This window comes from Dermochelys coriacea, chromosome 24 (assembly GCF_009764565.3).
Source record: "Dermochelys coriacea isolate rDerCor1 chromosome 24, rDerCor1.pri.v4, whole genome shotgun sequence".
NCBI lineage: Eukaryota > Metazoa > Chordata > Testudines > Dermochelyidae > Dermochelys > Dermochelys coriacea.
The window spans coordinates 11,435,657-11,450,703 of NC_050091.1; positions in this window are offsets into that span (position 1 = coordinate 11,435,657).

The following is a 15,047-nucleotide window of genomic DNA, read 5'->3' on the forward strand; positions in this document are numbered from 1 at the left end:
CTCCATCCCCAGACACGTTAACAGACATTTCCAGTAGCTGTACTGGCTGCGAATGCATCCCAAGTCTTCAGGGAAATTAATCATTAAACACGCTTGCTTTTAAACCATGTATTATATTTACAAAGGTACACTCACCAAAGGTCCCTTCTCCGCCTGGCAGGTCCGGGAGCCCGCCTTGGGTGGGTTCAGGGGGTACTGGCTCCAGGTCCAGGGTGAGAAACAGTTCCTGGCTCTCGGGGAAAACAGTTTCTCCGCTTGCTTGCTGTGCACTAGCAACCTGCTCCTCCTCATCATCATCTTCCTCGTCCCCAAAATGCGCATCCCTGTTGCATGATAATCCATTGATGGAGTCAAAGCACAGGGGTAGGGTTGTGGTGGCTGCACCTCCTAGAATGGCATGCAGCTCATCATAGAAGCAGCAGGTCTGGGGCTCTGACCCCGAGCAGCCATTTGCCTCTCTGGTTTTTTGGTAGGCTTGCCTGAGCTCCTTAAGTTTCATGTGGTACTGCTGCAGGTCCCTGTTATAGCCTCTGTCCTTCATGCCCTTGGAGATTTTTTCAAATGTTTGGGCATTTTGTCTTTTGGAACGGAGTTCTGATAGCATGGATTCATCTCCCCATACAGCAATCAGATCCCGTACCTCCCGTTCAGTTCATGCTGGAGCTCTTCTGCAATTCTGGGACTCCATCATGGTGACCTCTGCTGATGAGATCTGCACTCACCTGCAGCTTCTCATGCTGGCCAAACAGGAAATGAGATTCAAAAGTTTGCGTGCCTTTTCCTGTCTACCTGGCCAGTGCATCTGAGTTGAGAGCGCTGTCCAGAGCGGTCACAATGGAGCACTCTGGGATAGCTCCCAGAGGCCAATACCTTCGAATTGCAACCACACTATCCCAAATTCGACCTGGCAAGGTCGATTTCAGCGCTAATCCCTTCGTCGGGGGAGGAGTACAGAAATCGATTTTAAGAGCCCTTTAAGTTGAAAAAAATGGCTTTGTCATGTGGACGGGTGCGGGGTTAAATCGCTCTAACACTGCTAAATTCGACCTAAACTTGTAGTGAGACCAGGGCTTATATAATGAAGCTGAGTTTAGTGCTGTTCTTATCTGAAAACTGGCCAGTGTCTCTGCTGGGCTTCACTACAGAGACAGAGCTAAATAAATGGCACTGTCTTATGTCCTTGCAAAATGTGAATTAGTTTTTTTAAAGTTCATGCAAAATCCATTGGTTTATGCAATGCAAAGAAAGCAGACTTTCTCCATTAAAAAGAAAACAGTCGAGTCTTATTGTCTGCTCATATAATTTGATTACAGTGCAGTGTGAGCCATCAGCATTATCATGTGACCAGTCCCCAAGAAAGCCTCACTTGGGGCAAAGAGCTGGGGGCGCAGTTGCAAAGGGCAGGGTTTAGATGCATATTCAGTGCAACGCCCTGCCTTGTTTTGGTGAGCTAAGTGGCAGCCCCTGGAGAGAACAGGAGATGTGCATTTACTGTGAAGGCTGCTGGCCTTCCTTTGCAGAAAGTCTTGTCAGTGATCTTCCCAGATCATACGCCACCAGAGATGCTTACGGAGAAAAGCTGAGCTGAATTCTGCAGCCCAGCCTGTGGGGCAGTCACACGCCATATCATCTCGGCCAAGGAGGAGCTCTGTTCTTTTTCAGATGTTCTAGGTCCTCAGCGCCAGTAACTTAGCCATTCTGCCCAGACTGGAGATGCTGAGTTGCACCATCCAGAGCACAAATGATCTGAGAAAGTCATTGCAATGAGGTCCAGGGCTGAAGTCCATACTCAGTGAAAACTCCCACAGTCCCCCAGGCCCAGAATGGAAGTTCTCACTGAGTAAAGACTAAAAATCTCAGAACTGGGGCCAGTAATTTGTGCTGTTCTCACCTTAACTGAGCGTTCCAATGGTCTGTCTGGGCAGTGTGGGGAAGGCCATGATGCTCAAGGCCTCCACCCTGGGAAATCCCTAGTCTCTCCCTAAATGAAGGTTTTAACAAGATTTCCAGTACAAGCCTGATTTGCTCCCATTTCACTTAGTTTTCCCAAAAGCCCTTAGCGCTTCCGCTGTTGCTTATGTCCTCAGTAGCCAGAGGAAAATTTGTTTGAAATTTTTGAACTGAATGAAAAAAAGGTGTGTGGTGGGGGAAATAGTCAACTTTGCCTAACTGGTCCAGGCACATCTGGGCCTTTCAACAATGGCCTCTGATTTTGGGAGGCCAATCTCAGGTACCTCGGGCCTGTGCCTCAGAGAATCTGAGCAGCCCAGCTCTTGTTGACTTCGCCTTGTGGGTGGCATTTGTGTGTGCTCAACCATTCTGAAAATCTGGCCCAAGAGGTGTCCAGTTAGGCATCCAAAATGACTGGCCACTTTTGAACATGGAGCCCTTTTAACTGAAAGGTACCTCGAGTGGGGTATTTTAGGGAGTTCTACAGTGCTGGTCTCTGTAGTGTCTAAGTGCTAATTTGCTTCATTCTTGTGCATGGGACAATTTCTGTGGACACTTGTTTTTGTAGTTATTCACCTTGGACATAGGAACAGATGATGCTCTGCCAGGGATTGGCAAACATAATGAAGATTTTTAGATTAAATTATAAAATTAGGGGCTATTTTCAGAAGTAAGAATTACTCACTTGAGTAAAGGTTGCAGATCCAGGTTCTTAGTGGCTGAAGAGAATGCAGGGGATGTGCTATGTGTGGAGGTTATTCAAGCATTTCATTCTCTGTTTCAGTGAAATCTCACTCAACATTCAGATTGGCTTGGAAATGACACTAACGCATGGGCTGAGAACTGGCTGCAGGCCTGAAAACTTGTGAGCCATGTCACATGCTGGGACGCTAGGTCCAGTGCTGCTGCAGGGGTCTATTATAGCATCATCTGGTTTCATAAATTCCATGGCCAGAAGGGACCATTGTGATTGTCTAGTATAACACAGGCCAGAGAACGTTAGAAAAATATCTGTTTAATCTCTTCATTAACACCATAGAAGGGGGTGTAATGGCAAGACACAGAGAGACCGATAGTTCCTGACTAAACGGAAACAATGCACCTGAGACAATAGAGAGTGCCTGAGAATCCTTTCCTGTGCACCCAGCTGATCCCTGCCTTCGGCGAGGGCGGGGATGAGTGGGATTCATGCTACTAGTCCCCTTCCTTATGTTTGCTTTGCGTTCGCTTTGGGTCTAACGAAGAAAAGGCCCGTGAGCTCTGCCAGGAACTCCTTTGGGACTCATTAACAACACTGCAGGCTAAACAGCCATGCAGAGTGTCCACACACATTGTGGCACCAGTTTAACCAGAATGTCCACACTGCTATGTTTAGTGCACTAGCTCGAGCCTTGCTAGCATAAGTCTCTCTAGCTGGGCTAGGAGGTGTGCTGCGTGCTGCCGTGTGGCCAAGCCCTTGGAGGGGGTGTATTCACAGGGGGAACTGAACGAGATGGTGATTGGAGCTGTGCTGAAAGCAGGGGCAGAAGGATATGGAGAATGCCGTGGGCACATTCCCTGGCGTTTCTCTTTAAGAAGCTGGTCTCAGTGGAGGCAGCTCTGAGCTCTTAGCCTTCCCGTCCCCTGGCTCCTGCCCACTCAGTGTTTCACTGTCCTCTCTAATTCGCTTGCCTGGCTGCAGGCAAGCTGCAGTATTTCCGCTGGCAGAGCATGCAGGGACGGTGGCTGGGCTCCTGCCAGTGGCTCCACCCTGCCCAGAGCAGGTGCCTCCACATTGCCATTTAAAGCAAGGCCTAATGAAAATGTGAATCACCTGGGCAGTGTTGGATCCACAGGCACCAGCAGAGCCATAAAGCCCCACGATGGCTTATAACTTAGGAGAAGGAATGAGAATCTGCCAGCTCTGGGGAAGGTCCAGGCTCTCCCAATCCCATGCGCAGTCTGCAATGGACTGCACCTCCTCCCTTGCCTATCCTCACCAGCCTGCCGAGGAGGCACATAGCACTGATAATCCAGGCTCCTTCAGAGCCAAAAACAGGCTAAGAATGATTTCCATCCTCACCTGGATGTTTGTGTCAGTCCCTGCTCCACACAGCTCTGATTGCCCTGGGGCAGGGGGTGGTTATAGATCAGACTCTGGAGGGAGCAATTACCCCTAAGATCTAGCAGGCTGGGAAAAGAGCATGGCTAGCCCCTGCCTGTGCCATCCAGCCTCTGTGCACTCCAGTTAAAATACGGACAGCTGCTGCTTCCTTACTAGCCACCAAAGGGCAAGGAAGTCCATGTGGCCCCTCTCCCGCCCAGCTCTGACCCCATGACAGCCTTTTCCTCATGGACTACCTTGCCTTCTATCAGCCAGTTAGACTGGCGGGTGTAGGGCAGCTGGGGTTCCTCTGCCATGTCTCCAGCCTTCTGCATGGTTGGGTTGGTGGAAATCATTTGTACACTGGAATCAGCTCCCCTCGTTCCTGCCTCCTCAGGGTGATGCCCCCTTCCTCCCCTCCCACCCCCACACCACCGGAGTCACACTGTGTTCTTTGGACACTGCAAGGTACATGGCATGTTGGACTGATTGTCCTACACCACAGGAAGGCCCCTGATTTCAGTTGAGCTGCACCCACTTTGCCTGGCCGGAACCATTACTTTTGTATATTTCTTCCTAAAAATGGATCAAATGTACGTTCCCCACAGATGCCAGTGCATCACACAAACCTATATCCCTCAGGACAGGCCCCCCACGTGTGCGTGCGCATCCCCCCCCCAAGTCTCTATCCCTCAGGACAGGCCCCCTACGTGCACTTGCGCACCCCCTCAAGTCGATATCCCTCAGGACAGGCCCCCCATGTGCATGTGCGCACACACACCCCCAAGTCTCTATCCCTCAGGACAGGTCCCCCATGTGTGCGTGCAAACACACACACAATCCTATATCCCTCAGAACAGATCCTCCATATGCGTGTGTCCACACACACACCCCCAATCCTATATCCCACAGAACAGGCCTCCCACATGCACATGTGCACACATATGCATACAAACCTATATCCCTCGCAACAGGCCCTGCATGTGAGCACAAACACACACACACAAACCTATATCCCTCAGAACAGGACCCCCACATGTGCAAGTGTGAACGTGCACACACACATATCCCTCAGAACAGGATCCCCATGTGCACACCCTCGCACACACACACATGAGCGTGCACACACACACAAAAACCTATGCTTGCAGACACAAATTTGTACACATACATATGCAAACCAGCAAAGATACATGCGCACAATCATACCAATGTGCTCACTCCATGAACACGCACTCGGGCCCCTACACACACACACACACGGGTACACACACACATAATAAAACTGGGCCGTTTTCACAGACTCCAGTACTCTGGAGTTCGTAAACTCTCCAGACCGCCTGCACCTGTACCCATGTTTCAGTGTAGGAAGGTACAGACCTTGTGCATGGTTTTCTGGGGCATCCTCCCAGTTTTGCTTAACGGGACAACTCCATCCACTGTTGCCCTAACTGATTCCAACCCCCCCCCCCATCCCTGGCTACCCAGCCAGCTGAAGCAGGAAAGAGGAGTTTAAAGCAAATTTAGGAGGGCAGGTTTCTCTTTTGTACTGTTTGTGTATGTGTGTGTGGTGGGGGTGGGGGACATTAAGCTTTTCAGGGGCAACCAAGGCTGTGTTTGACTCCAAAGGCACGTTGGTGAGCTTAGCTCCCGGCTAGGCTCCCAGCAGAGAGCAGCTGCCTCAGATGGGAAATGGCATGGTTTGCATGATGAACATAACCACATTATCAATTCCTCCGATTCTAAAATTAGCCCCTAATGCAGAGGGAGGGGAGAAGCAGTTTTGCAATCTGGAGATGAAGTAACATCTGAATCGATACCGGCTCTTCTCTGTCTCTCCAGGCCTCTGTGGTCATCCCGGATGAGGAGGGTGGGATGCTTGGAGCCTGCTCATATCTTAGTTTAAGCACTGTCAGTAGTTAGTGGATGGCTTTAAAGATCAGATCAATACTTGTCAGGTTTTATGGCCATACACGTGCCAAGGAAACAAAGATTCTGCTTTCTGTCCCAGACAGGGGCTTAGGGACCAGCTGGCTGAGCAGCCTAGAAATGGGGCTCCCCTCCTCTTGCTTGGAGTGGAGGACTCCTCTTGGCTTCTGGTGGCCCAGGTACATTTCCCCCACCAAAATCTCCTCCCACAGCTCAGCATGATCCATAGCCTCTCCTCAGGAAAGGACCAGGAATACAAAAGCAGGAGGAGGGATAGCTCAGTGGTTTGAGTATTGGCCTGCTAAACCCAGGGTTGTGAGTTCAATCCTTGAGGGGGCCATTTAGGGATCTGGGGCAAAACTGGTCCTGCTTTGAGCAGGGGTGTTGGACTAGATGACCTCGTTAGGTCCCTTCCAACCCTGATATTCCATGATTCTATGACTGTGTATCAGGATGGAAGGGCATCAGCAGAGCTGTTGTGGGCGGATGGAGAACTGCAATAGCAAGGGGTGCTCGCAATCAGGGATTAGGGCGGCTACAGTTTGGTGAGGTGGAACCGGCAGGGCTGGATTAGTGGCAGGGGGGGTGAGCAGAGCTGTTGGGGATGGGACAGCAATACCGGAGGGCTGCAGATCCTGATTGTGGGGATTGAGCAGAGATGTGTGGGCGTGGACAAGGAATGTCACAGCTGGGACATGGATAAATCGACCTCTCCCCACGTTCCTCCCATTATATCTGCTTTTGGCTGAGCCTCAAGACAATCTGCTACTGTATGTGCTGCTGGGACATGGACCCTTGAAAGTCACATGTGCTCTGGGTCTGCACATACAGGGCCCAGTCCTGCAGCAAAGGCCTCTCTCTGACGGAGATGGTTCAGGCTGAGACGCATCCAGGGCTGAGAACAGGCTGCACTTCGGGCCTAGACTTGGCCCGTTGTGCCTAGATACTGTACTACACACCCAGCCCTGGCCTTGTCAGAAAGAAACTCACCTCTTCCATGAGCACATGGCACTGGTTTGAACTGCTGCACACCTATCACACACACAGAACAGGCCCATACTGTTGCACACCTGTCACACACACATTTGGACAAAGCCCCAGATGCAATCCCAGATGGGACCAAGTATAGCTTGTGCATAAATACAGATGACCTCACTTCCGCCCTTGCTTCCTGCACACAGTAAGCTCCATTATTTGACAGGGTTACTTGGCCTAGTGGATAGTGGTGAAAGCAGTAGATGTGCTATCTTTTGATTTTAGTAAGGCTTTTGACACAGTCCTATGTGACATTCTTGGCTTCTGGGAAATTAGGGAAACGTGGTCTAGATGAAATTACTATAAAGTGGATGCACAACTAGTTGAAAGACCATATTCAAAGAGTAGTTATCAATAGCCTGCTGTCAAACTGGGAAGGTGTCTCTAGTGGGCTCCTGCAGGGGTCGGTTCTGGGTCCGGTACTATTCAATATTTTCATTGATGACTTGGACAATGGAGAGGAGGGTGTGCTATTAAATTTGCAGATGACATGAGGAGTTGCAAGCACTTTGGAAAGCAGGAGCTGAATTCAAAAGGAACTTGGCAAATTTGAGAATTGGTCTGAAATCAACAAGATGAAATTCAACAAAGATCAGTGCAAAGCACTTCACTTAGGAAGGAAAAATCAAATGCACAACTACAAAATGGGGAATAACTGGCTAGTGGTAGTACTGTGGAAAAAGATCTGGAGTTTATACTGGATCACAAACTGAATATGAGTCAATAATATGATGCAGTTGCAAAAAAAGGCTAATATCATTCTGGTGGGTATTAACAGGAGTGTTGTATGTAAGACACGAGAGGTAATTCTCCCGCTCTACTTGGCATTGGAGAGGCCTCAGAAGGAGTATTGTGTCCAATTCTGGGTGCCACATTGTGACGAAGTGGGACTGTTCTTTATGTTTCCTCTGAATACTGTAGGAGTGCCTCAGTTTCCCCTATGCATTTCTTAAGTCTCCAGGTGGTGGGATAAGGGGGTGTCATTCTTGCAGAGCAAAGGGCCAGTGCACATAAATGGCCGATACTCTGTCTCCTGGCAACTGATGGCCTGGCCCTTCCCCCCTGCAAGGTGATAGCTAAAGGATTGGAGAACAAAGGAATCAGGTGACCTCCTGGCCCGAGAAAGGGACAAGCCCAGAGGAGGAGGGGCTGGAGGGTGAGTCAGTTTGGGGTTGGCTGGGGACATGGAGTGAAGTGCAGACGTGGTTGTCTGGCTCACTGCCCCCCAAAATGGACCCAGCTGAGCGGTCCTGTTCTCTGTACCTACAAGCTCTGTTTTAGACTGTGTTTCTGTGGTCTAATAAACCTCTGTTTTATTGGCTAGCTAAGAGTCACATCTGACTGCCGAAGTTGGTGGGCAGGACCCTCTGGCTTCTCCAGGAGCCACCTGGGCGGGACTCGCTGTGGGAAGCGCGTGGAGGGGCAGAGGATGCTGAAGGCTCCCAAGGTCAGACCCAGGAAGGTAGGAAAGCTGTGTAAAGCTTCTTGCCCTGGCGACAGTCTGCTCACAGAGAGGAGACTTCCCCCAGAGTCCTGACTGGCTTCATAGGGAGCAGTTCCCGAGCATCAACAGGGGACTCTGTGACACACGATTTAAACAAAATATGGACAAATTGCTAAGTCTAGAGGAGAGCTACAAAATGATAAAAGGTTTCATAGTAGCAGCCGTGTTAGTCTGTATTCGCCAAAAGGAAAAGGAGTACTTGTGGCACCCTTAGAGACTAACAAATTTTATTAGAGCATAAGCTTTCGTGAGCTCCAGCATGCATCCGGTGATGTGAGCGTAGCTCACGAAAGCTTATGCTCTAATAATTGTTAGTCTCTAAGGTGCCACAAGTACTCCTAAAAATGATAAAGTTTCAGAAATCTGACCTACGAGGAAAGAGGTTTTAAAGAACTGGACACTGTTTAGTCTTGAGAAAAGATAGTCTTGGTTGCGGGGGTGGGTGTGGGACGACACTTGATGGCAGTTTTCAAAAAATATGGTTAAGGGCTGTTATGAAGCGGAGGTGATCAATTGTTCTCCATGTCCACTGAAGATAAAATAAGATGTTATGGCTTAATCTGCAGGGAGGGAGATCTGTAGGTTAGATATTAGGTAAAAACTTTCTAACCGCTAAGGGGTACTTATGCTGGGAGCTTTGGGTGTTTACTCCTCGCTCAGCCCCCTCCTGTGTCAACCTAAATCAGGAGAAGAAACGGGGGGGGTGGGGGGGAGGAACAGCCAGGCCCTTGATTTTCTTTCCTGTACACTTGCTGTTTCCTGAGGACCTGTTTCCCTGTGTCCTGCCCACCCGGCCCTATTTTCCTGGGACTCTGACTAATGAGCCATGGGTTGGCTGACACAATAATCTCCTGCAGCCAGCGCTGCCCCATTTAATTCACACCCAGTCCAGTTTTACTCAGAGCATTAATGAATCCTCATCAACAATCTTATGACCCTCTTAGAAGCGCTTCCTTAAGCAGCCTATTGGTATGGGAGGCAGAACCCTCGGGAGCTGGTACTCAGGTCCACCTCCTCTGCTGTACTGGGTCAGTCTATTGTGCTGGTGACCTGGGAGCAGTCTGTAAAGAGCGAGGCCAGCAGAGCACAGGGCAGCTCTCTCCTCCCCTCTTGCTTCACTATTAGTCCTCCCTGTCCTGCCCCCACCCCCAAGAGATCTCAAGGCTCACTCCAGCTGCTCTCCCTCCAGCCGCAGCAGTAACTGCACAGTGCACAGAAGTAACTGCAAATCCCTGGGGATAATTTTGCACACTCAAATATGACTGAATGTGAGACTCTTAATGGCCAGGAATAGGCCAAACCCCAGGGCGAGGAGAAGGGTGATCTTACCTTGAACAAATCAGAAGGAGCAGCTCAGCAACAGCTCAGCTAACAAAATGTCTCAAGAGGAAAGTCTCTCACTCCAGCAGTGACAGACCTTCCCCAGGCCTCAAACATCACCACATCCATGGCAAGGCAGCCACACAGACAGGAGAGGGAGTGCAGGCTAACGGTTACAGCAGGGAGTGACTGGGTGCTAGGTACCCTCTACTGCCCTGCAGCCACTTTACAAAGGGCGTGTTGGGCCAAAGCAGCTGGGAGGTCCCCTCTGGATTGCCCCTGGCACAGTGTTCCTTGCTAGCTGGTGTAGAGCTGGCTTTACACCCGCCCTCCACTTGAGTCCTGGGCAGGGGGGACTGGAGTTCAGACAGGGCACATAATGCAGCCAGCCCATAAGCATCTGCACATCCTCATTCCTTTCTTGCACAGATGGGGCTGCTGGGCATGACAGGAGGGAGGTGGCTAACCAGGCAGGTCACTGGTTTCAGTGCGATTGGCTGGAAGTTTGGGCAGCCTCACCAAACCAGAATGTCTGTACCTCTAGCCACAAAACAAGGTGCATTCTGGGAATATCCTTGGAACATGGTGTCCTCCCTCAAGCCCATGCCCTATGCAGCCAGATCTGATTTATTCTGTTTCAATTAATTCATATACAGGAAGCTCCTCTCTTTAAACGTCGAGAAGGAAGAAATATTATTAGAGTATTTACATCTGTGACTATGAAATTTAACCAACAATTTTAATAAGTAAAGAAACCTTGTTGAGATTCCCAATAAATAAAACAGGCTGTGACAGAGGAGGGGAGGGGAATGGTCCAGCTGAGGCTAAAAGGGAACCCAGAGTGAAACTTAGTGCTCTAAAAATAGCCCAGCCTGAGCCTAGACCAAAGCTCAGCCTAGAATGACCTGGGGCCTGGTCTGTGTCTTGCCAAAGCTCCTGGTGGCGCCGTAGGTGGATTTTCTCTTTTGTGTTTGTGCTCCTCTGCAGCCTGTGGTTCAGGTCCGGTTGAGAGCAGAAGGGCCCTGGAAATAGACTTCCTAGACAATCCTAGACTCAGTGTGGGGAATGATCTGGTAAGTCCCATTCAGCACCTCTCCTGGGGTCAGTGCAGCCCTGCTCCCTAATACATTTGCTACAGGTTTGTTCAGCCTAGTTTTAAATATCCCATGCAATGGGGCTTCCACCCCTCCCCTTAGCATCTTCCAGCAGGAGGCTGGAAGCCTCTGAAATCTCATTGTAGCTGATTCTCAGGGCACTCCCAGTATTACCTGCTGGAAGAAGAACCTAGGTTTTGTCCAAACTGAGCCAGACCTCCAAACCACTGAAGTTCATGCAGCACACGGCAACAGTGGCTACAGGTGGGGGCTGATACTTTGCCCTGCTCTGCTTTCTTTGCATTACGGAGGCATGCAAAGAAAGCAAAAACTGGCTGTATAACCCTAGTTGAGAGGATTCCTCTATTGTTGGGTGCTAGCATCTTCCTCTGTGCAACCTGCAGAGCAGGGAGTGTCACGGCAGGGAGAGGAGAGGAGGTGTGACTAGAATGCAAGGCAGCTATCGTCAGCTGATACATCATCCCTTGTGGTCTGTTGCAAATGGCACATCTTGGAGTAGTCCTTGGACTGGGGCTTGGCAGAGACTCAAGGAGCCCTGATCCCCATACCTGGGCTCAGCAGACAATCTAGGCCAGGAGCTTGCAGGTTAATAAAATTGAAGACCTGGGAATTTCCTTAATTACTTCCTGAGATTGGGGGGAAATTCTGGCAAATCAATATTTGCCTCTGAAGCGACACTTCCACGTGGGAAGAGCCCTGTTTTCTATCCAGGGTTCAAACCTTAAAGCTCTATTGTTTCAGAATAAATCTGCTGCTGGAGGTCCTCGAATTCCATAAAGATCTGTGAGTAAATCACAGGGTATCATGCCCCACAAGCCGTCTCACTCCCTACAGAGCTTTGCTATAGTGTAACTGTACTCAGTGCTGTAACGTGATCTAAAATAGTGTGTGTCGGGGGGGTCTGATCACCCTCACATCTGTCCAGCAATTAATTCTGCCCCCAACTCTCAAATTAATCTTGTCCCCCAATCTCCACATCAATTCTGCCTCCATATCTGTTCTGCCTCCTCCAGCCCCCCATCAATTCTGCACCACCCCCAGCATTACCTCTGCTCCTCCTACAGCTCCTGGACATTTGTCTTCAACTTCTCTCCCAAACTGGGGGACTGCAGTGGGGCTCCTCCAACCCTTCCCAGGCAGGAGTTGCAGGGAGCGGGGAGGAGGAGAAGAGGAACCACCCAATTGCTCACAGGAGAAGAAGGCGGGGGAAAGGAGACAGAGCTGCCCAGCTCTTTCTGTTCCCTCTTGCCCTTCCCCTCCTGTAAAAGTAGTGTCAGGTTGCTGAGCGGAGGGAGAGTGTTTCCTGCAGCAGCTCTCATTGGTTGTTCTACCCTAGGAAGCGGGCAAGTGCGTAAAGCAGCCAATCAGAGGAGGCTGGCTTTCCCCCAGATGGTACTAAACACGTGCACCACTCAGCCACCTGGCTCTCTTAGAAATTTTGGGTTTGCAGCCCCTTGTGATGGGTGCACTTTAAGCACTGCTTACACTGACACATTTAAATCTATTGATATCAACTTGTTAAAAAAGGTTGAGCCAAAAAAATTTTAAAATGTAAAAAATTCAGAGACAGTTTTATGCCCTTGATTTGTGAAATGAACAGATTTTTCACTTTTCAAAATTTTCAGTGAATTTTTGAAGAGATTTTCATTTTAAAAATCATATCTTTCAAACCCCATTTTTTCAGTTTTGAAATTAAACATGTTCAGAAAATGTCTTGACAAATCCCATTTTATCACTAATTAGAAGAGTCAAAACTGGGAATCCAAAACACACACACCTCCCCCATACCTCAAAACACTGATGAATTCACCCCACCCGCAAAAAAGGTTTTGAAAAATAGAAAATGTTGGGAAAATCAAAACGTTTTCATGAAAACAGCCATATTTTGTTGGGAACAAAAATCTCGACCACATCTGCTATCTGGCTGGCTGCAGGTTTCCAATGGGGCCCATCACTGTGTTACCTGTGCACTACACAGGAGAGTTAGATCTGCAAGGTGAGGTTCCTGGTGGTTTTCAGAGAGCCTTCTGGTCCCCTCCCTTCCCTAGCACAAGAGTCATGATATATTTGGATTCTTTAAATACGCCCTCAGGCACTGTAATACCCACGCAAACCACTCTGTTAACATACAGTGACTGCTGCTCACAGTTCCTCAGCACAATGCAAGCAGCTCATAAGGCCACGTTCGCACAGAAGGCAGGGCCAGTCTCCAAGCATTAGCCCAGCACCATCATGACTCCCAAGCACAACGGCACTAATGCCGTCTCCAACACACTCAGCTCATCACAACCCCCCCCCCCGCCCCGCCACTACACACGTACCCCACCACTGTGAATCACACTGTGATACACAATCAGAACTCCAGCTTTCGAGTGCAACCAGGGGAGGAAGCAGGTTCACAATCACTTCCATACAATGGTATCTAAAGGGACCAACCCCCTGGAGACACTGCAGCTGGTCAGGGCATGTCAGGAAGAAGGCAGATCACAGATCAGCATATTCTGCTGAGAGTGACATTCTATTCTGGGGTCAGGAGGGAGTGGTGCTTAAAAAAGAAACCCCTACTTTTCCCCCACTAATCCCCTGAGCAGAGCCAAAAAGCTAGAGAGAAGGAATGATGTGTAAGTGCCCAACCAAGGGAGCGCCAATCCCATAGAGCCCAGTGGAGCATCCAAATTCCCCCCATCCAGCTGTCCCAGTCCCCTCACCCCACTCCAAACAGCAGCAGGGGCCAGGTTTGCTAAGTTGAATGGTGTGAGGTCAGTCATCTTCCTTCCTGGCTCTAGCTGCTCCTGCTCTGCCCTCGGCTACAGGCTTTCTCCAGACTCAGGCAGGTTCACTGTACCACTTACACACCCATGTAACACTTTCAAGATTTTCTTCACAACCATGAGGACTAGGAATGATGTTTAATGGAAACGTAGCTTCTGATGTCCCCACATGGTTCTGGGAGCTAGGGCCCTGGGCATGTGCTGAATGTGCCTTTATCCAGCGCAGCTCTTGTAGCTCCAGCAATCTTATTTTGAGTATTTTCACACTGCTAGTAGTCTAGCAATCCAAGTGGGTGGAACTTGGTTTGTGGTCAGAGCCTCGGAGAGTACTACCTTTCCCCCCCAATTTAAGTAGTGGGTGAGAGGGAACAAGCCACGTGTAGGCAGAGGAGGTTGCTGGTTGTTCTCAGGAGCAGACAAGGCCTCAGGAGAGAAGAGGGAGAAGGAGGGACCTCCTGTCTGCTTGGGAGGGGGCTTCAAAGCTCTAGAGAGGTTTCTGAGCTTAGGGATCACTGGGTGTGGAGCCCAATCCCCTAGTCAGAGCTCCCCCATCTGGTTGGAACCAGAAAGCATTGGGGCAAAAAACAAAGAACGGATTATTTTAATCCTCAGAGAGGGAGGGTTTAACTGAGGGTTGAATCTGAGCTTGCGTCCAAGGGTTGTATCAGTTATTGGTTCCCCAGAGCCAAAGGGCAGAGCGCTGCTGGCCAGAATTGCAGCAGCAGCAAGTGTGCTAACTCAACCCGCAGCCAGAGTAGCGCTGGAGCTGGGTCGTCTGCTTTCCACCCTGGGCCAGAACTTGTGTCCCTCCCACCAGGGTAGAGAAAGGGCAGCCACAGGGATAAGCCACAGCATCACCTGCTGCTTCTGCCTCTCCCTCCCCATCCTCCTGCCCCACTCACTACCCACCTCCCCCTCCAGCTGTGCCCTGCCCATCCAACCTCCTGCCTGCCCTTTCCTATGCTGCACTGCGCTCGCTTTCTTTCCCACCCTATAGCGGCTGATTCAGTAGAGAAGCAGATTAATCCCACTGTTCTGCTGGAGCAGATCTGACTCAATTAGCCGCAGCTCGTAGGATCCAGTGACAGCTCTGGGAAGGTTTCCAAAGCTCATTCATCACCGAGAAAATTCTCGAAGAGGGAGAGGACGGGGAGACTCTGCTGAGCACGGAGCCAGGGAGGAAGGGCACCCGCAGCCCCGTGAGCATGGAGAGAGCCCTGCCTGTCCCCCGAGTTGTGTGTGCAGACAGGACACCGGAGCCACCAGAGCGCAAGAGGGACTCTGCCTGCGCAGAGAGATGGGACAAGAAAGGGCTGGCCAGGGGGAGAGACCCTGAGAGA